The sequence below is a fragment of the Acinonyx jubatus genome, chromosome B2 (genome assembly GCF_027475565.1).
Source record: "Acinonyx jubatus isolate Ajub_Pintada_27869175 chromosome B2, VMU_Ajub_asm_v1.0, whole genome shotgun sequence".
NCBI lineage: Eukaryota > Metazoa > Chordata > Mammalia > Carnivora > Felidae > Acinonyx > Acinonyx jubatus.
In genome coordinates this window covers 7386513-7412688 of record NC_069385.1, presented here as the reverse complement: position 1 = coordinate 7412688, position 26176 = coordinate 7386513, and the positions used below count along the sequence as shown (strand labels likewise).

General features: G+C 45.3%; 1 protein-coding gene across 2 annotated transcripts in view; it reads right to left on the bottom strand.

The window, feature by feature from the left end:
• Positions 1-26176, bottom strand: part of PRKN (parkin RBR E3 ubiquitin protein ligase) — a 1330206-nt gene that overhangs the window by 7405 nt on the left and 1296625 nt on the right. The window lies entirely within an intron of this gene.

The following is a 26176-nucleotide window of genomic DNA, read 5'->3' as shown; positions in this document are numbered from 1 at the left end:
CACTTGGCAAGTGGTGGACAAGGTTTGACATGGATGGGATATACTTCTCTTGGCATGGGCCCTTCGCTTGCAAGCTAAGAAAACACGGCTTGATTTTATAGTGCGAGATCCTCTCTTTTGTTGTTTTGAATAATTGTAATAAATAACATCTATCAGGTGTCCAATGTGCAGGCAGGGTGATCAGTGCTCTACAGACACTTCTTTGTTCGATGCTTTGTCAAGAGAGTGTTCTTGCTTTTATTTTCCATCGAGGATCAAGGGAGTTACACAGTTGCCCAAAGCTGGAGAGTGGGACATTTAAATGTTCTTCACCTTGTTATCCTTCATTCTTGCACCTGGGGAACGGTCTTCTGTCTTCAGGAGCCAGAAGAAGGAAACAAAGTTGACGTGGCTGGGGATGCAGAGAGAGCCGGGAACAGCCCATGTGAGGACTCTGGGCTCAGGGGACATCTGCCCGGGCTCCCGTCCCAGCCGCAGCCGGGTGGGTGACTCTGAGACACCCCTTCACCTCTCTGAAAGGTCTCATCTCTTAGATGGAAGTAAAAAAATGCCTAGTGCCTTTGGGGGTCTCAAGCACGGAGTGTGTTTCTTTGAAGGCGTGGGACTAGTATCTGACACGTGTCGTGAAGTGATGCTATGAATTACCTCGGGGTCTATCGCACGGCGAGCTCTCAGAAATGTTTGCAAACACTATTCACGCAGAGGACTGAGTCATCCCCGACCCTCAGCACAGGAGGAGGGGGCGTTTCATGCAACCACTGCAGACATTCATTCTGCTCCTGTCTAATCACTCAGACGCTGCTGTCTTTCCCGCTTACTTCGATATTGGATGACGTGTGCAGAAAAAGAATTGGTACGTTTTAAAAAGTGTTTATTTATTTATTTTGAGAGAGAGAGAAAGAGAGAGCAGGGGAGGGGGAGAGAGAGAGGGAGACAGAGAATCCCAAGCAGGCTCCGTGTTGTTAGCATAGAGCCCAACTTGGGGCTCGATCTCACGAACCACGAGATCGTGACCAGAGCTGAAACCAAGAATTGGACGCTTAACCGACGGAGCCACCCAGGCACCCCGTGGATTGGTACATTTTTGGATTCAGTACAAGACACGTGTATATTCAGTACAAGACACGGTCTATATCTAAAATATTTCAACATGTTAATCCAAATAGAATCCCTCCATTTTGGCTTCTATAGCATCTAAGCAAATTTTTTTGTGAGCATTCAAGTCATTTGGTTAACTTGTAATAATTATTTTAATATATTCCCAGAGCTAATTTACATTAAGAAACTACGAAAATTAACTCCTTACTAACTTTAAATATAAAGTAGGTAAGAAATCAAATACCAAAACATGCTCTAACACTCTGATATTACTCTAATAATAATGATAATGATAATACTCAACAAATTCATAACACTCGTTTTCACACGTTGACTCCCATTATTTCAGTTGCTTGTCATAATAACCTAGAGGAAACGGTGCGGTGTCTAATAAGTTAACAAACTCACAGATGAGCCCTCTGAGTGACAAAGGTCAGGTGCCAAGTTCAGGATGCTTACACTTATGCAGCAGCATCAGTGCCTCTCAAATGCAAAAATTTGGAAAACCTGAAAGATGGGAACTCAAACCAGAGGTGCTCACACACAAGTTCCTCGCCCATGACACTGTGCTTTGAGCATCAAACTCTGCCCAGCACCATCATGCGTGGCAGGTGGCAGGTTTTCTAGGTGGTGAGCATGAAGGCAAGAGCTAGTAGGTAGTCATCCTCTTATGGCCCCGGTGCAGGGAGGCACTTGGATCTAAGACGCCACGTCTGGGGAGTAGAACCCTCCGTCCCACGTTCGAATCCAACGTCCATCCATTCACTGTCAAATTCAAAATACTTTCGAAATGTTAAAGTGTTTCAGTCTTAATAAAGACACCAAAAGTAAAGGCAACAAAAGCAAAAATAAACAAGGGGGACTCTGTCAAACTAAAAGGCTTCTGCACAGCAAAGGAAACGTTCAGCGGAATGAAATGGGGTAAAATATTTGCAAATCAGATATCTGATAAGAGGTTAATATCCAAACTGTATATGAGGCTCCTAGAATTCAATAGCAAAAAAACCCCAAGAAATCTGAGGAAAAAAAATGGGCAGAGGATCAGAACAGACATTTTTCCAAAGAAGGCACGGTAAAAAGGTGCTCCACATCACGAATCACCAGGAAAATACAAATCAAAGCCACCATGAGCTATTTACCTCACACTTGGTAGAATGGCTATTGCAAACAGATAAGAGATCCCAAGTGTTGGCGAGGATGTGGAGAAAAGGGAGCCTTGGGCACCGTTGGTGGGGATGTAAACTCGTGCAGCGGCTGTGGTTAGACAGTGTGCCGCCACTTGTGACCACACAGATACACCTTGGAGGCATTATGCTCAGTGAAATAAGTCCAAGAGAAAGACAAATACCATATGATGTCACTTGTATGTGGTACCATATGATGTCACTTGTATGTGGAACCTGAACTTGAACTCGCGGCTACAGGGAATGGACTGACAGTGGCCAGGGGCGGGGTTCGGGAGAGAGGTAAGTCAAGGGGGTCACAAGGGACAAACTTTCAGTTATCAAATAAATGAATCCTGGGGATGTCATGTCCAGCATGATGACTATAGTTAACAATACTGTATTATATATTTGAAACTTGCTAAGAGAGCGGATCTTAAAAGCTCTTAGGAGAAGAAAAAGAATTGTCTACGTATGGTGATGGATGGTAACTAAACTCGTGGTAATCATTTCTCTGTCTATATATCAAATCATTATGCTGTGCACCTGAAACTAATATAATGTTATATTTCAATAACATCTCAAAAAAGAATGATGTATTCTGAGGTAAATAACTATGTTTGTACCTAACTTGCAGCATTTAGTGGTTTTTACTGTAATTCGCATGTACGTTTCTGTTGTTTCCAATAGAAAGCGAATTTGTCCAGGGCCAGGATCACGTTGGTATCTTCCTCCCATGACCAGGATCTGCCTGGCACCTGGTAGGCACTCGTGATGTTTCGGCTGAGTAATGAAGGAATGACACTAACATGATAAGCATCCAGGGATAAGGCCCCAAGAAGCCGGTGGGGCACGTGGGGTGCATCCTAATGACGGCCTTGCAGTGAAGCAGATTTCTTTCTGTGAATTAGCTATCCCATGCACAAAGGAGGCCTCCTTTATAACTCAGAGGGTGTCATGTGATTTGTCAATACTTTGTTAGGATAACACAGGGTAAGTTTACTGGCTAAGAATAACCACAGGTGCTGAGAACTTCCTTTGGCCCCGGGATGATTTAATGATGACTCTGGCCGAGAGTGCAGGCTGATAAAGCTGTGGTCGATGACAGCAGTTGCAAGATTTAGTAAGTAGGTTTGTATCTTAAGTACACATCTTCCAGTCAGCTCAGATTCACCTGTGGGCCTAATCTTCAGTGATACATAGCAAACATCCCCTAACCATATGCTCCAAGATTTTCTTTTTTAAGGTCCGGGAGCTCGTGTCTCTAAAGTGATGCTGTAAAATTGTTTGCGGGGGCATACAGATCAGAGAAATACATAGTTCTACTTAGTAAAAACTAATTTCAAAATTCTTTTCAGCAATATGGCTCGCTGTATAATAAGTGCAATTCTTCTCAGGTCTATGCACCTAAAAATGATGGATGAAATATGGAAGAAAAATCTTTACCTAATGCATGGCTGATCTGGTGGGAGAATACAGGAAATCCCTGACGGCTAGAATAAGAAAGAGAAATTTTAAAAAGTTAAAAATGGGGGTGCCCAGGTGGCTCAGTCGGTTGAGCATCTGACTTTGGCTCAGGTCATCATCTCGCGGTTCTTGAGTTCAAGCCCCGTGTCGGGCTCTGTGCTGACAGCTCAGAGCCTGGAACCTTCTCTGGATTCTGTGTCTCCCCTCCTCTGCTCATACTCTGTCTCTCAAAAATAAATAAGCATTAAAAAAATTTAAAAAAGAAAGAGAAAATCCTCTTGGGTAAAGGAGGGAGGAATCTGGGGTTTGCTATGGGGCTGTATTCTTTGTCTCAGGGTGCCCAGAGCTGGGTCTTTACAGGCCCCGAGAGTATAGACCGGACAAAACCTGGACTGGAGCAGGGTGGAAGGTGGAATCAAATTTTCCCATTACACACACACAACCTAGACTCCGGAGGGGTGATATCCTCAGCTGATGGGAAAAAACTCTTCCCAGAAGAGAGAACTGGTAAAGAATTAATAAAGCTATGTGCTGGTCTCAGCCTTATGGTGAGGCGGGTTGGGGAGACAAAGTTTGAGAATTCCTAACCACCAAGCCTTACACCTAAGGTTTTGTGAAAAGAATGCATACTACCTGATTACCTGAAAAAAAGAACCCAAGCCAAGAAGTTAATTTGAAATACTCAGAATGCTCTGGTAGCATACCCATGAACCTGGCTGAAGCAGAACTATTTTCCATAGAGTACTGCACTTCATTTATTATTATTTTTTAATTTTTTTTAACGTTTATTTATTTTTGAGACAGAGAGAGACAGAGCATGAACGGGGGAGGGGCAGAGAGAGAGAGGGAGACACAGAATTGGAAGCAGGCTCCAGGCTCTGAGCCATCAGCCCAGAGCCCGACGCGGGGCTCGAACTCACGGACCGTGAGATCATGACCTGAGCTGAAGTCGGACGCTTAACCAACTGAGCCACCCAGGCGCCCCTGCACTTCATTTATTTACTTAAAAAATTTTTTAAATGTTTATTTGTTTTTGAGAGAGAGGCAGACAGAGAAGTAGGGGAGGGACAGAGAGAGAGGGAGACACAGAAACTGAAGCAGGCTCCAGGCTCTGAGCTGTCAGCACAGAGCCTGACGTGGGGCTCGAACCCATCGACTGAGAGATCATGACCTGAGCTGAAGTCGGACGCTTAACTGACTGAGCCACCCAGATGCCCCTAGATTAATGCACTTTAAAAAGCCAAACTTCAAAAACAAAATCATGCAAATAAAATTCCAAAAAGCCTGAGATCACACAAAAAAGTTGCAACTATAGGAGAAAACAAACTATCATGAGTCAAAGTGACAGAAATATAAAACTGAAGAACCTGACCAACAAAGATGTGGATACTGGAACAATCAGATACAGAATACAAAATAAATATATTTGATATGCTCAAACACCTAAAGGATACAAAGTGTGGTAAAGGCATCAGAGACTATCACGATTAACCAGGCACATTTGGAAAAGACACATACTTCTTTGTTTCGTGCATTTCTTTCTGAACACAAAGAAACTAATGATTAGAATTAGAAACTCACTTGATGAATTACATAGCAAATTAGACACAAATGTGGGGTAACTCGTGAACCGGAAGATAAAACTGAAGAAATAACCCAGACTGCAGATCAGAGGCAAAACGTGAAAAGTAGAGTGAGAATCAGTGCGGACAGTGAAAAGGTAGAACACTTCTCTAGAGTTCTAGACACAAATAGAAGAAGTGTTTGTACACAGAGTGGCAAAGAAAACAGATTATCTACAAAGTAACAGTTGCTCTGACAGCTGATTTCTTGACCCCTGGATGCCAGCAGACAGTAATAGAATGTCTTCAAAGTACTGAGAGAACGTCAGCCTACTTAGAATCTTCTACAGGCAAAATTAATTTTCAAAGTGAACATTAATAAAAATACTTAGAGACGTAAGATACAGAGGATTTCTCACCAACAGACCTTCACTAAAGGAACAGCTACATAGGATAAAGTCCAAAGGAAGAGCTGAATCACAAGAAGGAACTGTGAGCAGGGGCGCCTGGGTGGCTCAGTCGGTTAAGCCTCCGACTTCAACTCCGGTCATGATCTCACGGTTTGTGGGTTGGAGCCCCGCGTCGGGCTCTGTGCTGACAGCTCAGAGCCTGGAGTCTGCTTCAGGTTCTGTGTCTCTCTCTTTCTCGGCCCCTCTCCCACTTGTGCTCTCTCTCTGCCTCTCAAAAATAAATAGACAGTTAAAAAATTTTTTTTTAAATAAGGAACTGTGAGCAAAGAAAATGGTCATATGCGGATAAATCAAAGCAAATACTGACTATACAAAACTATCAAAATCATGTTCCATTGGCTGGTTTTAAAAAACCAAGGTAGAACTAAAATGCTAGACAAGAATTGCATGTAAGTAAAAGGATTAAGTGGCTCTAAGGTGCTTATGTTATTTAGGCTGAGGGTCATGGACTTTGTTACACTGATATATGTTTACATTTCTAGTGTAATCATTAAAAGAAAAGAGAGAAAGCACTTGGCTTCTAAACAAGAAAAAATTAATGGAAACAGCAGACCAACGAAAAGTCAAAGAGAAGGCAAGAAATGGAAGTATAGAAATATAGAAAGATACGGAAAGTATAAAATAAAGTGGCCGAAATGACTGCAAATACATCCGTACCCACAGTGATGTGAAGTCGACGGTAATCTAGAGAAAGGGTAGGTAAACAATGTCCCACGGGCCACGTCTGGTTTGCCACGGTGCTGTAGATAACGTTTTATTGGAACAGCCATGTTCATTCACGTACATATTGCCTAGGACTATTGGCAGAATTCTGCTGCAAGCATTTGCAGGATTGAGGACTTGCTTCCTGACCGGCTGTCAACTGGGACTCATTCTCAGCTTCCAGAGGCTGCCTGCATCCCCTGGTTCTTGGCTCCCTTCGTCAACAGTAGCGGTGGATGGAGTCCTTCTCACGCTCGAATCTCTCCTGCCTCTTCGTCTGCCCCATCTCTCTGACTTCATCTGGGAAAGGTTTCCTTCTTTGGACCCACTGATTATCTAGGACTCACTCCTTAATCGCGTTTGCAAAGTCCCTTCTGACAAGGCACGATATCCCCAGGGGTCAGTGAGTCGGGTATGGGCAACTATCTATGAGGGGCCATTACTTGACCTACCATACTTGCCCCTGGTCTAGAGTGGGCTTCTCAACTTTTCTCTTTTGTGCCATGGTTCCCTTTGGCAGTCTTTGGACTTCTCAGAATGCTCTAATATAAAATTCAGAGGATGCCAGCTATCTTGAAATATGGTTGTTAAATAATAAAATAATAATTTTTGACGTAATGCTGTATGGGTTTTGTTGTTGGGAACACATTAGTTAGCAGGATCCAGGGGTTGATGTAAAGTTACCATTATTTTGAAATTGTGATGAGTGTAAGTGATACTTTAGGTTATCTGTAACAACTGTAACATGATATGAAAACAGATTGCTCCCAACCGTCTGTGTATCCAACATCCCGGGCCCAAGGTGCCTCCAGATAGGGTACTGCGAACTCACACCCGGAGTAACAAAATACTTCTTGTGTAACCATTCGCACGTGAGCCTGAACTGATTTGGATCTGGCAGTCCGCCTGGGATACCTGAGCGGGCTGGGAGGTAGGTAAGGAGGTTTTGATTCACGGGAGAAGAGGGAAAGGGAAACGCCAGAGCAACAATTTCTGTTTTCATCTTCTGGCTTTTGCTTTGTCATCATTTCCTTTACAGACTCCGGGTTTTGAAGAGTTTTGCGCATGGAAGAAAGCACATCCCTTCCTTATTTTAAACGTGTGTACAGTTTCTGCAGTATTAGAAATACTGAAAATTTGATTACTTATTCTAGGGACCAGTTAGGATCTGGAGTGTTAGGTTGGCACCGCCTGGGCTAGGCATGGGCTACTGCAAAGGAACTTTCCCAAGACGCCGAGGGGGAGAAAAGCCCTAGGCAGACCAGTGGGCGGCACCGATAGGGGAGGTGGGGTGGGCACAGAGGACAGATAGGGCGACCATATGGCCTTGTTTGCCTTGTGTATCAGACGTCATTGTATGCTGATGCTCTGACATCTGGGGCCTCACTGACACCCGAGAGACCACCCCTCCCAGGGCTAGCTAATTCCTGGAGATAGATGGGAGCATGCTGCTCATACGCAAACCAGCCAATCCGGAGCCCATACCCCAGCTGTCTCCTCTGCTGGGCTCCCACACTCCTGGCCACCGTGTCCTATCCTAATCACACCCGGGCCAGGTAGGCACCAGGCAATTAGGGATGGCTCTTGCACCCCAGCTCTCATGAAATCGTTCAACCGAGCTGATCCAAAGCCCGCTTTCCCTGCCTCACCCATTCCTTCGCATGGAAACCACCAAAAGCTCTTGTCCACGTTTCCCCTGCTCCCTGTGCCTCCTGACCAGCCCTGGGGCTTCCCTATGTGGTCCCGCAGGGTGTCACCTGCCCTCCTCTCGGGATCTGTGAGTAATAGACTATCTTTTCCATGGCAGTCATTTCCTAATCTGCTGGGCTTCATATTCCTGAGTTAAATAAAACCTGTCTTTTAGAACACCTAAGATAAAACCGGTGTATATCTAATGTCCCAGCAAAATTACTAAAATGCCCTTCTGTCTCAGAAGTATCCTGGTTTGGATGATAGGTCATTGGGTGTTGTGTTCATTAACAATTAGCAGGTTAGCAAGCAGGTTGTTTTTATATAACGAGAGGTGCCATTTGTTGAGAACCTACTTTGTGCAAAACGCATTGTTTCTATCACCTTTAATCCTTGTAATAACCCCACAGGTAATACAGTGCAAATGCTATCCTTATTTTGCAGATGAAGAAAATGAGCCTGGAGAGGTTATATCGCCTCTCCAAGGAGATATAGATGGAAACGTAGACCTAAGTCTGTTTGCTTCCTGAGCGTCCACGTTCCCACCACAGTGTGGTCATTCAGGAGCCAATGCCGAACCACAGGCACATCTGGAGCATGAGGACGGCTTTAGGTGTGAAACACGGGGCGGCAGGGGGGCAAGCTGTCACCGACACTGGCCAGTCAGACCTTGCACGACAGTGGGGACACTTATAAGATTGAGGGGTGAGGCATGGGAAGAAGACGTGATATGGGGGAAGGACGAGCTGCGGGCACATGGCGTGTCCAGTCACTGGCTGGCCAGCCCGGTAGAGAGGCCCAGGAGGCAGCTGGAGGTGTTGGAAGAAAGCCCAGGGACCCACGGTGGGGGTGGGGGCAAGAGATCTCAGTGCCCGCTCTTCAGAGAGATGCCTGAAGCTATGTGGATGCCTTAGGAGCACAGGCGAGACGAGATACCAAGGACACTTGTGGAGATGCCCACGTTCAATGATCTGAGCCAAGAGGAGGAAGCCTGGGGCTGGAGGAATTAGCCAGCACCTTAGCAACAAGGCCAAATGGGGATTGTGTGAAATGTTTTTTAGTTCCATGCTCGAGGAGTTTCTGATATGTCTGCTCTCTCTTGGGAGAGGTCGCTCTGACTACCTACCTACCGCCGGTTAGGGCCCAGGTGTTTTATAGCCTTGAAAAATTAGAAGGTAACTCGTAGAAAATTGCTAAGGTAGGATTTTTCTTTTTTTCTTTCTTTCTTTCTTTTTCTTTTCTTTTCTTTTTTTTCTTTTCTTTTCTTTTCTTTTCTTTCTTCTTTCCTTCTTTCTTTCTTTCTTTCTTTCTTTCTTTCTTTCTTTCTTTCTTTCTTTCTTTCTCTCTCTCTCTCTTTCTTTCTTTCTTTCTTTCTTTCTTTCTTGGTGGCAGAGGTTACTTCCCTCCCTTCCCCCCACCCCAGGGCATTAACTAGTTTGTGTATAACTTAGAAACAGCATTTCAACGTCCTTTCCCAATAAGCAATAGGGCATTCCATTCCTCAAATGCTCATGGAGGCAGCTCTCTTTCTCGTCCCTTTGCTGGTTTTTCTGCTGAGTGCATGGAGAAGACTTCCCTCGGTGTGGGCTAACACAAAACTGTGTTAGGAGTCCTGCCGAGACACCGTGAAGTTGTGGGTTTGCGGTCTGCAGTGAGCCGGTGCAGAGGGGAGGGAAGGGAAGCCGGCTCCTCTGGGATCTTGGAGGCCAGGAGGGAAGGGTTTGGAGAAGAAATGGTGACAGTTTCTGTCGCATCAGGAAGGGTGCTATCTGTGTCAGGGGCTTAATGGTGATCTTTTTTTTTTTTTTAATGTTTATTTATATTTGTGAGAGAGAGAGAGAGGAGAGAGAGAGAGAGAGAGAGAGAGAGAGAGAGAGAGGAATGGGCAGAGAGAGAGATGGAGACAGAATCCGAAGCAGGCTCCAGGCTCTGAGCTGTTAGCACAGAGCCCAACGTGGGGCTCGAACTCACAAGCTGGGAGGTCATGACCTGAGCCAAAGTCGGATGCCCAACCAACTGAGCCACCCAGGCACCCCGATGGCGATCTTTAAGTTAGCAATTGTAGCCTCCCTAAAAGGCAGGTTTTGTTATCAACTGTCTCTGCTGAAGAAACCACAGCTTCAAGAGACAGCAGAATGTGCCTGAGGTCACGCAGTCTGTGAGCAGCAGAATCGGAATGTAAACCCTGAGCTCTCTGATTTCATACCCTCACGCTCTTGCAACTATAATCACTAGATGTCACCTGCTACAAAGAGGACTAGGGGACTGGAGGCCGTGACGAGGTCATGGAGTACTTCTACTCGCAACCAACAGGCAAAGAGGGAGAAACCTTGGCTTCCGCTGCCACGGCCACGGAGCCCCACTCGCCTGCTTCCTTCAGCACCGCTGTCTGTTCTGCCATCACTGTCTTCTGTCTGGCTCTCCCTTCCACGTGGCCTGTTGAAATGGTTCTCAGAGGGGACAGGGGTGAGGCCCCAGCTGCCGAAGCCGATGCCTTCTCTTTGTCCTTATCACCTCGAAGCATTGCACGGTGCCTTACACTCCTGGGCTTCCTTCCTCCTGGGCAGAACAGAGTCCCCCAGAAGGCCCTCGGGAAGCCCACGCCCGCACAGCAAAGTTACTCCTGTTGCTTCCTGGCTCACCCGCTGGATCCACAAGGGGGCGGGGGCAGCCAGAGACTCACCTCACTGCTTCAGCTCTAACCAACACTTATTTCTAAGCCATGAAACAGTCCTGGAGCATCCTTCAAGAGGTCCACCTGTGCCCAGGTGACAGTCTGTGTTAGACCTTTGACCGTCAATTCCCGGGGGAAAAGGCTGTTATTATCAAGCCCTTTTTACTGACATGAGCCCATCTTGGCTTAGCATCCTTTAGGAGTATCTTTTTTTGTCGTTCATTTATTTATTTTGGGGGGAGGGGCAGAGAAAAAGAGAGGCAGAGAGAGAATCCCAAGCAGGCTCCATGTTATCAGTGCAGAGTCAGACGCAGGGCTCCAACTCACAAACTGTGAGATCATGACCAGAGCTGAAATCAAGAGTGGGATGCTTAACTGACCGAACCACCCAGGCGACCTGGGAAACATATTTTTGAGAAGCTGCATACACTAAGACCAGACTCTCATGTTTCAGGAGTATCTTTAATACTGCTGTTCAAATCCATCTGGAATGATTGTAAGTGGTGGCCAGGTGCCCACTGCTTCAGGGTCACGGAGGGATTTAAAAAAAAAAAGATTCTTGAGCTCACACCCTGAAGATTTGCGTTCAGCAGGTTTGGATTTGAATCTTTAAGAACACCGTGGGGAGTTGTGAGGTGTAGGGAGGTTTGAGGACCATCTCCCTCGGTTGGTAGGGTAAGCTTTTTCTCTGTTATGAGTTCGGTTGTTGAGCTACAAAGCAGTGGCTGGTGTTGCTGGGAGGTGAAGGTTTTGTTGTGATTCAGCGTTATGGCTCTACGTGCGATTAGCTGTGTCTCGTATGGGGCATTGCAACAATTAGGTTAGTTGCAGAGGCCTGCTTATTGCTTATTGCTTACCCATCATGAGAAGGAATGGTGTGTGTGTGTGTGCGTGTGCGTGTGTGTGTGTGAAACGGGTGGGAGCGGAATGTCTTCTGTCTTACATATTAGATGGCTAAAGACAGCAATTTCCTGCATTTTCCTATATGTCTTCCAAGTTGCATTAGTGAGGTGAAATGTTGGCCTGATACCTGATCTGTGGCTCAAAAGAGGACGATGGTTTTTGTTCACGCAGTGAAAATTTGTAAGTGAATATTTAGAGGTGTCTGTGTCAGAGGTAGTGGTTCAGAGTGGGGCTTTGAAGTTATCATGCCTGAGTTAAGCCCCAGCTTCGTTTTTTTACTTGCTGTGTAACTGGACAGGTGGCCAAACTCGGTGTCTGCTCATCCCTAAGTGTGAAGAATGCGGTACCTACCTCACAGGGTTGGTGTGGGCCAGTACGATAAATGGGCAAAGGGCTGAGTACAAGGCCCGGTACCCCTGAATGCTAACTTCCTGCTTCCTCTCATCATGATCGTCATTATTTTGCCATCACTGTCACCATCATCATCACCTTCACCACCGTCATCATCACCTCCATCATCCTCACCCTCCTTATCATCACCATCATCTCTGGCTTATAGAGGTGGGAATATCAGACTATGCGAGTTTGTATAAACTATAAAGGCTGCTGAAGGTCTGGATTGGCCTTAAGTCTCCTTTGAAAAATACAGGTAAATCAAAGCGTCCTTAGAGAGGTTTTAAAATTTGTGCCGAGGGGTTGTTGCTAATGTATACGTAAGTTAGAACAACTTGAGAGACTACTGTTCACGTGCATTTTCTCTTTCCTGCTTTAGGAAACGTATTTGTTACACCTGTTTAGCCAGCACTTGGAAAAGTAAATCCCAATTCTAAAAGTCAAGAACAAATCTATTTTCCAAAAAGGATTAGATTGTCATTAATCACCGAAAACACAGTTGGTTCAGTTCAGATGGGAATGTTTGCAGGTGAATGCCAGCTTTGAAGTGTCATCACTTTTCTCATCAAAATCGAATGCCCAGGTAACGTCCCTTGCCACCTCCTTACTGACAACTCCCACCTCTGCAGACAGCGGCCCTCCCAACTTTCCCAGAGTCCCAGCAAAGTCTAACGGATGTTCTCCTTGACGACCTCTTCTTGTGAGCGGCCCGCCCCCTGCTGGTGAGTCAGAATACTGTAGTACCTTTCAGGCACAGGATGTCAACAAAATTGTTTTTGTTCTCACATTTTAAAAACTATTGCTGTCTCTTTGGGGGGAATACATATACACATTATTATTAATATTACACAATTTCAAATTAGAAAATAAATAGGTTAGAATTAATTTCTATATATTTATTATATATCTACAGATACAGATGTAGATTGCACATACACATATATTTGGAAAGAACTCGTTGGAGTACTAATATGTAATAGAGTGTCTGGCCGAAGGCTGTATAGGCTACTAGGCTCCACTCTCATCACTAAGTTCTAAATTTCACAGGCCACACTTTAAAATGAAATTTAGAAGAATTTTTTTTAATGTTTATTTTTGAGGGGGGGGAGGGGCAGAGAGAGAGGGAGACCCAGAATCCAAAGCAGGCTCCAGGCTCCGAGCCGTCAGCACAGAGCCCGACGCGGGGCTCGAACCCACAAACCGTGAGATCATGACCTGAGCCGAAGTGGGACGCTTAACTGACGGAGCTGCCAAGGCGCCCCTAACTTGTATTTTTGATAACGAAGATCTGTAGGTCATGGCTGGGTTAGGTAAGTAATTACTAGAATTATCAACATAGACAGGAGTTTGAATATGGGAGCACCACTAATACAAAGGGGAAGCCAGAGCAGAGCACATAGCTTGTGCTCTGTGCAAAGTGAGGCTATGCTGGTACAAAGCAGACCATTATTTTTCTTAGGGCTGACACAGAGATCTATTCATTCAGTAAGCAAGTGTTGGGTGCCCACGATGTACCAGGCACTGTCCCAGGTTCTAGAGATTCACTAGGAAACACAAGAGATGACAGCAAACCAAAATGTCCCTGTCGTGTGGCGCTTATGTTAGCAGAAGAGTCATCCTCTTCGGACGAGTTGGCATCACCTGGTCGGCTCCCTGAAACACAGACTGCCACACATCCTCCCCCAAAAGTGCCAACCTCGTCTCTGAAGCAGGTGTGGGGTGGGGCCCGAGAGCTTGGGATTTAACACATCCCTGGGTGACGTTCATGCTGCGGTTCCGTGGACCAGCCTCTGAGAAGCCGCTGGCAGAATGTATGCGCTGCGGTCTGCACAGACAGAATGGATTCAGGGCGTGTGGCCCCAAAGTCCCCCCCCCCATCTTATGTAATCCTGTAGGGATGGGGATGGATGTGGAAAGAATGACCTCATCCAGCTTGCACTGTGATATGTCAGGCTCCGAGCTAGGCATCATGCATTCGTTATTTCAAGAAATCTGCCTGGTTTTACAACATCATATTACAGATGAGGGAAGCATGGCTTTGAGAGATTACATGGTTCACTTAATAAATTACTACAACTAATGTCTCAGTCAAGGTTCCCCAGGGAAACAGAATGAATAGGATGTGTATATATAATATGTAACATGTAACATGTAATATGTAATATACGGATTTATTTTAAGGAATTGGCTCTTGGGATTGTTTGAGCTGGCCAGTTCAGTACTTGTAGCACAGGCTGGCCTCCTGGGAACTTGGGCAGAGTTTCTGTTACAGTCTTGAGGCAGAATTCCTTCTTATCTGAAAAACCTCAGTCTTTGCTCTGAAGACCCTCAACCGATTGGATGAGGCTCACCTGCGTTTCGGGCATCCCCTTTACGGAAGAAATAAACAAATACCTAGAAATGTGGCCTTGACCAAATCTAAAAATACCTTCACAGCAGCAGCTAGACCAGCGTCTGACCAAGCAGTGGGGCTCCACTGCCCAGCTAAGCGTCACAGTCATGGAAAGTAACCGCAACAGCCTGTCATGGCTGCGACTTTTTCGAGACCAGATCCGTTGGACTACAAAGCCATTTTGCCTTGCCTGGGATTCCTCATGGAACAAGGCCAGGCAGACGAGCGGCACAAGTGGTTCTTACAGAGAAAAAGGACATGAAAACTGGGCAAAGAGCAGGAGCACCTGAAGCGTGCTGCCCCCCTTCGTGCTCGCATTTGGCACCTGCTTGGTTTGCGCGGAGGTGATCGGGTAGAGCAGATGAACCATTTTCCCCACGAGTGGTCAACAAGCCTCCTGCGGATGACAACACCTATCTCCCCTCGTTTCTCATCTATCAACGAGTGAAGGATTTACGGGAGCCGGTAGTCAGTTCTCCCGTGGGACCCATCCTCTGGTCCTCCTGGCCCCGGGGGCCGTGGAGAAAGTGGCAAAGGGTCCTCGTTTCCCGGTCATTTGCAGGTGGCCACGGGTTCTTGCAATATACCGGCTCCCTTAAGGATGTAGCGCCATCTGGTGGAACAGAGGGGCTCTGCAGGTGCTTCCCTCTTGCTGGAGAGGAAATCCAGGCGGGCTGGCCTGGGCTTGTTCTCCTGGGTGGAGATAAAATAGTCTCTGGGGTGTGTGGGTCTGTGGGGTGCATGGTGTATGTGGGGCGTGTGGGATATGTGGGATGCGTTGTGGTGTGTGTAGGGGGGGGTGGGGGCGGCGTGTGGTATATGGGTATGTGGGGGTGTGTGTGTGTGAGTGTTTGTGGGGGTGCAAGGTGTGTATGTCGGGAGTCTGATGCATGTGTAGTGTGTTTAGGGGGCTGGGGTGTTGTGCGGTGGATGTGTGTGTGGGATGTGCATGTGGGGGTGTGTGGTGAGTACATGGGATGTGTGCATGTGTGAGTTTCTGTCTGTCACACAAGATGCAGACTTGCAAATGAGGGTGAAGACTTTACATTTGGCCCTTTTCTAGCAAACTGGCCAGGATTCCATCCCAGCCCCTCCCGGATCCAGCACCCTAGAGGTAGCCCCCTGTTCAGGCGAGCCTGCCCTGCTCCCGGAGGTGTTCCCAAGCCCGGGGAAGGTCGGGGACTCGGGGCAGCTGTCCGGCTGGGGCTGGGGTATGAGAGCTCAGGTAGCCTGGAGAATTGTGTCCCCCAGTGTCGACACCAGGCGGGAAGGGGCTGGGGTGGCTTCTGGAGAGGAGGCGAGAGGCCCCATGGGAGGGGCTGAGCCCCAGGAAGTGCTGCATCCAGGCTCAGTGTGGGCTCTTCCTACAGTGACAGCCCCAGACGAGAAGGAAAGAGTCTGAAGGACAGGAGGGTCCTTGGAGAGACAGGGACATAGTCTGTGTGGTAAGGGTCTGCCTCCCGGTCGTGTCAGAGTGTGTGTGTGTGTGTGTGTGTGTGTGTGTGCATGCCCGGTGTGTGCGCATGCCTTCATTTGGCCTCTGGTGTTGTCTTTCATTTTCTTTCTCTGTAATGCCTGGTATTTTTAGCATTCAGCCTTAAAAATACCCAAAGCCCAAGTTTGACCATTTTGTAGTACTTTACAACTTATAAAATGATTCACATACATTCTCATTTCATTATTTATAGCGCAGTAGAGCTTGCTGGCCCCATGTGGCAGATGAGGAAAAAAATGCTGTTAGAATTTGGGTGACTTGCCTGGAAATGGAGAAAACCGGAGCCCGTTCTTCAGTGTACCAGCCCCGCTCCCCCAGAGCCTACCTTTCACGTGCTGAGCACTGGGGAAATGGGCTACCGAGGGCTGGGGGAGGGGAGGGCCCCTCCTCAGCAACTTTCCAGGAGTGACACGCTGGGACGCACCTGCATAGACTGCAGATGCATCCCAGCCGTTTGCGTCCGCGAGGCCATTCGCATCTGCGAGGCCATGAGGCTGTACGTCCAGACCCTAGGGCTTCAGGGAGGTGGTGATCAATCAAGCTGTTTTGCCTAAACCAACACGTGATTCCGAACTACACTCCTAAATAACCGGGACCTGCACCTCGGGGAGAGTAAGTTTCATCCGGTTCCCAGTTCTGGGGCGGCACTTGTGCAGAAGTAGTAAATGGCCGAGAGATGAGGGCGATGAGATACAGAGGCAAAATATATCCAGGACTCCAGCCTCTCCAGAGCCTCCTTGTCTCATTCTCCACCACAGGGAGGCCCCCTCCCAGCCCCTGGCTGTAAACCCTAGGGGGCTGGGGTAGGGATCGTGGCTGGGGGGCCAGCGACTGGACACTATTAATCTTGTGGCTTATCCTTGGCTCCCGCCTCCGCATCCGCTCTAAGGCACTCTATGCATCCGTTCCTTGGTGGGCTGTTCACCTGTGCTCAACGTCCAAAGTGAGGGCTCTGTCCCTGAACACTCTCTGCTCTTCCTCCAGTGTTTCCTCCTCCAGGTAAGGGCACCACCCTCCGCCCAAGTTAGAAATCCAGGCATTGACCAGAACTGTTGCTTCTCTCGTTGCCAAGGTCCACGGACCCTACCTCCAGCACCCCCTCTTTTTCTCCTAAGGGGCTGTTCCTGACAGTGCTTCCCAAGTCCCTCCTGGGTGCAAGTCTCAGGGACTGTTTCCCTGGGAACCTGACCTATGACAGTTGGTACGAGGAGTGGTCCTAGAACACGAATTCTAAAATGGGGGGCGGGGAGGTGGTGGAGGTAGAGACCCAGCAGGTGGTGGCCACAAAGGGGGCCTACTGGTGGCAGATGAGCACTGGCCGCTTGGAGGGGGTCCAGAGCTGCAAAGGGCTATGCAAACAGTCTCTGCCACGGAGCCAGGGTATGCAAGGTTTCTGTGGCGGGAAAAGACGTCGCGCGGAGTTTATTGCAATCACAGTGATTCACGGTGATGGCATCTAGGGCCCTGCAGCCGAAAGTAATGCACCATTTGGAAAAAAGCTCCCTGGCACGCTCCTGACCTGTGGGGCTGGTCTAAGCAGCAATCCTTTCGATAGCAAACGGTCAAGTTCGGTAGTTGTGGCTTTAGTATGGTATGAAACTAGGGGCCTGGACCATTGGGGACGAAAGGGGTACGAAAGCCTGGCCCCTCTGGGATGCAGAACAACTCTGAAGGATCGCCCCAGCTCGTCTTTTCCGTCTCAGATTTCATTTCTTCCTGTGACCAATTCCTTGAATGTCTCAGAAGACTAAACGTTATAGCATCCCCAACTTCCCGATTCTGCCTCTCAGCATACGATATTTTAATTGTTAGTTTTTTTTTTTTTTTATGTCACTAGAGTATAAACTGCATAAGATTGGGGGGTGCTCTATTTTGTTTAATGCTGTATTCAAAATACCTGTAGTCTTAATGGTACAGAGTAGATTTTATATAAGTATTTACTGGATATCCCTCTTTTTTCTCGTTTTTATTGATTATAAGGAATTAAGACAGCCAAAATAAAATTCCAAGTCATGTAACAGGTGTAACACAAAGGTTGGAGACAAAATTCTACCTGTAGATAGATGTGTTTAATTTTTATGGAGTTAGCTCTCAACACTTAAAAATAAGGATATTTAACATAAACACATGAGTTTCGAACTACTGAAAAATTAATCAGTTTGGAAAATCTGGTAATGTTGGCCCCCCATTTCTACTTGGCCAGATTGGCTGGAGCCATGTGCTTCCAATTTTGCACAGACCACCCCACTCCCTCCCCTCCTCCGACATAGGCTAAGTGCAATTGTGTTTGCAGAGAGTTGTTTTAATGTGATTTTTTCTTGCTGTATTTGTTTTAAAGGAAAGCTAGAAGAGAAGTAAAATGTGTCTTCATCCTTATCAACACATGGGAAAGTCCATGAATCTAATCTAATGTATACTATTATGAGTGCCACCCTGGTATATTTCACAAGCCAACAATAGCCTACACATATCCCCTTTTCAACATGCAGCGTGACACCAGTTAGAACTATTGATTGTCAACTCCATGACCCTGGGTGTCTCTGTCTCTCTCCCTATACCTTGCCTACGATCTAAGTATGTGGTATAATGTTGTCAAGAGGCTCGAAATGAGATGGTGTATTTGAAAGTGCTTTGTAGGGGCGTCTGGGTGGCTCGGTCGGTTCAGCATCCGACTTCAGCTCAGGTCATGATCTCACCATTCGTGGGTTCTAGCCCCGCATTGGGCTTTGTGCTGATAGCTCAGAGCCCGGAGCCTACTTCGGATTCTGTGTCTCCCTCTCTCCCTGCCCCTCCCCTGCTTGTGCTCTGTTTCTCTCTCTCTCAAAAATAAATAAACATTAAAACATTTTAAATAAAAAAAGGAAGTGCTTTGTAAATAAGTACTATACGAGTGTACATTATTATTTTTATCCCAGGCAAATTGGAGGTTTATTCTTCTAATTTAGGAGGTAGATGGAGGGAACAGTGTGGTTTGCTGTGGGCAATCTTATTTTCTCTTACAATTCAAAAGATGGCCAGGACAAAAGCCAACCCTGAAGTTACTGCCCATTCTTTTTAAAAATTTTAAATGATTTATTTTGTTTTATTATATAAAACAAACTTCATTGAGCATTTTAGAGTGAGCTTTTTTTCCTGCTTTCCTAATTTTTTCCTAATTATGAAAGAAAGTAGCTAGAATTTTTTGCCTTTGAAAAGACATGAGTGTGTCAGATTTTGCTCTGAAAAATATTTTCCATCTGAAAATTTATCTACATAGTGGTTCTTTTTAGCTTTATTGAGGTATGATAGAAAAACCAGACTGTAAGATATTTAAAGTATACAACGTGACGATGTGACATATCATACATTGGGCAAGCATTGTCTGCATTTTTTTTTCAACGTTTTTTATCTATTTTTGGGACAGAGAGAGACAGAGCATGAACGGGGGAGGGGCAGAGAGAGAGGGAGACACAGAATCGGAAGCAGGCTCCAGGCTCCGAGCTGTCAGCCCAGAGCCCGACGCGGGGCTCGAACTCACGGACCGCGAGATCGTGACCTGGCTGAAGTCGGACGCTTAACCGACTGTGCCACCCATGCGCCCCAAGCATTGTCTGCATTGAGTTAACACATCTATGACCTCACACAGTGCTGTGTGTGTGTGTGTGTGTGTGTGTGTGTGTGTGTATGAGAGAAAGAGAGAGAGAGAGAGAGAGAACATTTTAGTTCTATTCGCTTGGCAAATTTCAATTACAAAATACAGCGCTGTCAACGATAGTCACCTGGTTATACATGAGATCATTAGTCCTTATTCATCTCATAGTTGGAAGTTTGTTTCCCTGACAATCACTTTTCTACTCTCTGTTTCTATGAGTTTGACATTTTTTTTTGATTCCACATACATGTGATACCATGAAGTATTTGTCTTTGTTTGGCTTATTTCACTTAGCATAACCCTCCAGTTTCATCCACATTGTTGTAAATGACAGACTTGCCTTCTTTTTTAAAGGCTGAGTAACATTCCACATATATCCTTTTATCTGTTGACAGACACTTAGCTTGTTTCCATAATCTTGGCTATTGTGAATAGTACTGCTAGGAACACGAGAGTGCAGATATCTCTTTGAGATATTGATTTTATATCCTTTGAATATATACTCAGAAGTGAAAATGCTGGATCATACAGTGGTCCTCATTTTAACTGCCTGAGGAACCTCTATTCTGCTTTATATGGTGGTTATGCCAGTTTACATTCCCACTGGCAAGGGTTTCCTTTCCTTCACGTCCTCACTGGCACTTCTTGTGTCCTGTCTTTTTGAGACTAGCCCTCCTAACAGGTGTGCAGTGGTGTCTCGTTGTGGTTTTGATCTGCGTTTCCCTGATGATTAATGATGTTGAGCAACTTTTCATGCACTTTTTGGCCATTTGTATGTCTGATTCTTGCATGTTGATTTTATATCCTGCAACTTGGCTGAAATTGTTAGTTCTAACAGCTTTTTGGCACAATCTTTAGGATTTTCTGTATATAGTGTCATGCCATCTGCACATAGAGATGCTACTTCTTCCTTTCCTATTTGGATGCCTTTTATTTATTTTTCTTGGTTAATTGCTCTGGATAGGACTTCCGGTACTAGGCTGAATAAAAGCGATGGGCATCCTTATCATGTCCCTGATCTTAGAAAAAGAACTTTCAGCTTTTCACCATTGCGTATGATTAGCTGGGAGTTTCTCATATATGGCCTTTATTATGTTGAAGTCCGTTCTCTCTATACACAGTTTATTGAGAGTTTTTAATCAGGAATGGATGTTAAATTTTGTCGAATGCTTTTTCTGCATCTAGATCAATGCATCTGCATTGAGATGATCATACGATATTTATCCTTCATTGTTAATGTGACACATTATATTGATTGGTGGATGTTGAACCATACTTGCATTCCTGGAATAAATCTACTTTACAATGGTGTAGGATCCTTTTAATGCATTGTGGAATTGAATTTGCTAATATTTTGTTGAGGATTTATGGATCTATGCTCATCAGGGATATTGGTCTATAATTTTCTTTTCTTATAAGGTCCTTGTCTGGATTTGGCATAGGATAATGCTGACCTTGTAAAATGAATTTGAAAGTACTTCTTTTCTATTTTTTTGGAAGTGTTTGAGAATAATCGGTGTTAATTCTTCAAATGTTTGTTAGAAGTTGCCACTGAAGCCATCTGATCTTGGACTTTTGTTTGTTGGGAGGTTTTTGATCACTAATTCAATCTTCTTTCTTGTAATTGGCCTGTTCAGATTTTCTGTTTCTTCATGATTCAGTCTTGGTAGGTTGTATGTTTTTTTCTCCATTTCTTCTAGATTGTCTGATTTGTTCGTGTATAGTTGTGCATAGTAGTTCCATGATCCTTTGTATTCCTATGGGATCAGTTGTAATGTCTTGTCTCTCTTCTGATTTTATTTGAGAACTTTATTTCTTGCTAATCCTAGTAAAGGCTTGCCAATTTAATTATCTTTTAAAAAACAACCCAGCTTTTAATTTTAATGTTTTTCTATTATCTTTTTAGTCTATATGTCATTTATTTTGATCTTTGTTATTTCCTTTTCTCTACTCTCATTGGGTTCAGTTTTTTTTTAATTAAAAAAAATTTTTATTACTTATTTTTGAGAGTAAGCGAGTGAGCAGGGGAGGGGCAGAGAGAAGGGGAGACACAGAATCTGAAGCAGGCTCCAGGCTCTAAGCTGTCAGCTCAGTGGGGCTTGAACTCACGAGCCATGACATAATGACCTGAGCCAAAGTCAGACTCTAGTTAAGAGCCACCCAGGCACCCCAGGCTTAGTTTGCTTGTACTTTTCTAGCTCCTTAACGTGTAAAGTTAGATTGTTTATTTGAGATTGTTGTTGTTTCTTGATGTAGGCTTTTCATTTCAGCTTGAAGAACTCCCTTTAATATTTTTTCTAAGATTGGTCTCATGGTCATGAACTTCTGCAACTTTTGTTTGTCTGGAAAACTCTACCTCTCTTTCAATTCTTTTTATTTTATTTAAAATTTTTTAAAAGTTTGTTTATGTATGTATTTATGTATTTATGTACTTATTTATTTAGAGAGAACGAGTGGGAGAAGGGCAGTGCAGAGCCCAATGTGGGGCTTGAACTCATAAACTGTGAGAGCATGACTTGAGCTGAAATCAAGAGGAGGATGCTTAAATGACTGTGCCACCCAAGCATCTCTCTCCTTCAATTATAAAGGACAACTTTGCTATGTAGAGAATTCTTGGGTGGCAGTTTTTTTCTTTCAGTACTTTGAATATATCACTCCACTCCCTTCTGGCTGGCAGTTTCTGCTGAAAAATCTGCTGACAGTCCTATGGGGATTCCCTTGTACATAACAAGTTGCTTTTCTCTTGCTGCTCTTAAAATTCTCTTCTTGTCTTTAACTTTTGACAATTTAATTACAATGTGTCTCTATGTGGATATCTTTAGATCTTATTTAGTACATTTTGGACTTCTTGGTTTTGGATGTCTGTTTCTTGCCCCAGGTTAGAGAGGTTTTCAGCTATTATTTCTTTGTATAAGTGTTCTGACTCTTTCTCTCTTCTTCTCCTTGGACGCCTATAATTTGGATATTGGTCTCCTTGATAGTGTCCCATAAGTCCTTCATGCTATCTTCATTTTTAAAATTCTTTTGTCTTTTTGCTGCCCTGATTGGATGAGTTCCACTGGCTTGTCTTTGAGCTTACTGACTTTCTTCCACTTCATCTAGCCTGCTGTTGAATCTGTCTAGTGTATTTTTCAAGTCAGTTATTGTATTCTTCAGCTCTGTGACTTCTGTTTGGTACTTTCTTATATTTTATGTCTCTCTGTTGGAATTCTGTTTTGTTCATGCTTTGGTCTCTTGACCTTGGTGAGCATCTTCATGACTGTTATTTTGAACTCTTTATCAGATAAATCACTTATCTCTGTTTCACTAAGATTTGTTTCTGGAGATTTACCTTGTTCTTTTGCTTGGAACATATTCCTCCATTGATTTTCCTTGATTCACTGTGTTGGTTTTTGTGCATTAAACAGCCACCTCTCCCAGTCTTAACAGAGTTCTCATGCAGGAGATGAGCCTCACCAATTAACTCGGCCCAAGCTCCTAGCTGTCTCTGAAGTTTTTGTGATTGTCCAGGTCTCCTTCTTTGTTCTTAGCAGCTTCCAGTAGTTGAGGCTATGTCGAGACCTGTCAGGATGCCGAAGGGGAGGACTGCATTCGGCATCTAGATGCAGGCTGATTAGAAGTGGGACCCTCAGGCAGCAGATGGGAAAGTAGGTAGTTAGTTAAGTCCCTTTCCAGGGAGAATCTGGGAGATGAATGTTTTTGCTTGCTCCCTCCACGTTGAGCCCAGGTATACAGGCACAGAGTGGTGGTGGTGCTCCTGCACCTGTTACAAACTATTTCTTTGTTTGCTATAGTCTTGTAGGAATTGTGAATGCAAACTCCCTTGGCTATTGAAGCCAGGCGATAAATCTAAGTGCCCATCTTTCAGGTGGAAGCTGTAAAAACTGGGGTGCCAGATGTATGTACAAGCTTCTTCCAAAGAGTTACTGGCAACTTGGTTCTATTATTGGAGCAAGCTGAAGGGAGAGGGTGGGGAAGGCATCTGCTGGCTTCCCTTGTCTCTGGGGAAGAGTGCAGCCAGTCCTTAGATGCCCGCTAAAATAGAAGCCTGGCTCTTGGGTGGCAACTTTTAAAGTATTTTGATAAATCCCTTTCAGGGAAAGATGGGAGATAGTGTTTTTTGCCTGCTTCCTCTGTGCTGGGCTCTGGGGGGATAGCCAGCCAAGAAGCGCTTCTTTGTTTGCTATAGTCCTGTAGGACTCCTGAATGGAAGTCTCTTTGGCTCTCAGAGCCAGGGATCAGAGCCCCATCCCTTGGACCATGAAAGTTAGGGTGCAGATGTGCTCACAAGCTCCTTCCAAGAGGACACAGGTGCCTTGTGGTGGATGCGAGGGAGAAGGTGAGAGAGGTGTCCTCTTGCTTCCCTGGTCTTTGGGGAGGAAGGCAGCCAACTGCTAGTGCCTGCTAAATCAGAAGCCTGGTCCAGAGACAGCAGCTTTCAAAGTATGCAGGCAAACCTCCTTCACGGAAAGGCTGGAAGGTGGGCAGTTTTGCCTCCCTCTGTGCTGAGTCCTGTGGGGATAGATGTGGTGTGCCTCTGTAGGAATTGCTTCTGTGTTTGCTATAGTCTTGTGGGTCTCATTGTTATCAGCCTTGTTGGCTGCAGAGCCAGGTGTTTGGCACCCAGTCTTAACAGTGGGGGTGCTAGACGTGGGGTCAAAACCCTTTGCTACTCTGCGAGAAGCAGGGGGTTGGGGCTTTCATCCTGAATGGCACAGTGCCAGTAGTGGGGTTCATGACAAGAGTGTGTCTCAGCCTCCCCATTTTGATGTGGGTATTTTCTCATTCATCTGATAGACAGGAGTCACTTGGCCAGTTTTTAGATCTTTTTCAGAGGGCATTACTCCAGGTTTGATGCATCTATGGGGGTTGGGAGCTCAGGATCCTCCTATGTCACCATCTTGGATGATTCCTCTCCACTCATTCTTGTAGAGTGCTTGCCCAGCTTCATGGTGAGAAGGGAGGGTTGGGGATGAAGGAAGGAGTTGTCATTCTTTCAACAAGCACCTGCTATACCTACTATATCTATATAGAGTACCTACTATATCTTAGGCATCCTAGGCACTGGGGGTTATAAAATAGGTACAAACCTTGCATTAGCAAAGCTCATAATTTTAGTGAAGAGACAGGGAAACAATATTTCAGTGCGATGAATGTGTCACAGAAGTATGTACAGTTGTCTGAAAGCTTCAAGGAGGTTGTAGGGTGGGCAGATGGGTTCATGCAGCAGGTGATGTGTGATCTGGGTCTTGAAGGTTGAGTAGGAGCTTGGCAGGAAGGGATGGGCACACTCCCTTTAGACACTGTAGATTTATTACTCAGAAAGAGTGCTCACTGTTCCTGAACCATTTTGATCAGGTGATGCCACTGAAAATGATTTCCTTTGTGTCTTTGGATAATGCCATTAAAAATCTAGAAATCTCAGTTTGCCTTCCTGTTGAATAGGGAGAGTAACATGTACTACTTAGAACCACTGGGGGGAATGAATCAATTTCTGTGGTTTGCAAGAGCAAGTGTTTACTTATTAGAAAGCCTCCAGAGGGAATTTGTGGAAGGGGACGGAGCATGGGGAGGAGAACAACCAGGCAAGAACAAGGAAAAGCAAATGGGACTGGACTCTCATTAGTTTGTGACGGATCGATCTTCTGTCACTGATTTCCCAAATGCCCAGCAGTTTTGACCTAAAGTGTGTTCAATATTTTAAAACCAATTTAAAACCAATTTTTGAGTTTGCTTTAAAAAAATTATTGCATTAATCAAAAAGTGCATTAAGTTTAGGGTCAAGCAGCCCAACTGATGGAAAAAGCCTGACTGGGCCCCGGGAGACATGGGCTTGCCTGGCTGGGTAATGTCATATCAAAGTCCAAAAACCACTCAGCTTTCAAGGGAGAGCAGTGGACAGTGGCCACAAATGCTGAAAGGAAACACCTTACAAGTCAATTGAACTAGAAGGAAATGTGAAGAGGGTTAATGAGAGTATTTTGTTTGTATTAGCAGACTTTATCCATGAGGCTGCATCCAAAGCCTTCAGTCCCAGAAGGGAGCTGCAATTAGATTTCTGTGGTTGGATGTGTAGCATGTCCTCTTTCAAAGATTTCGTGTCTGTGGAATTGCAGAGGTGATCCACCTGGAGATCACTCCCATTTGAGCGAAATATAGGAACAGAAAACAAGCTGGCCCTATTAGAAGAGAAGTCCTCCTTTCTCTTAGTGAATGGAATTGGGTCTTTTAGTTTGATGAAATAGTTCATTTGGTTCATTTCTTTCCAGGCCCAGGAGGAGCTACGATTGAAATCAAGAGGTTTTGGAGACGTGGTAAATCAGATTATAGGAATACACTCGTCATTCTGCATTCTTTCCCCTCCCCTCTTCTGCACCTGGAAGGCTGGCTCATTCGGACAGGCTGTGTCCCTCGGACCCCTCGAGGCTGACTTTCGGTTGGGTGTGGCCAATGGGAGACATTAGCAAGAGATCAGAGGATGGGAGAGAGAAATGGAGATGTCCCTTCATTCTCTTCCTGCTGGGGGCCTACCTCTGT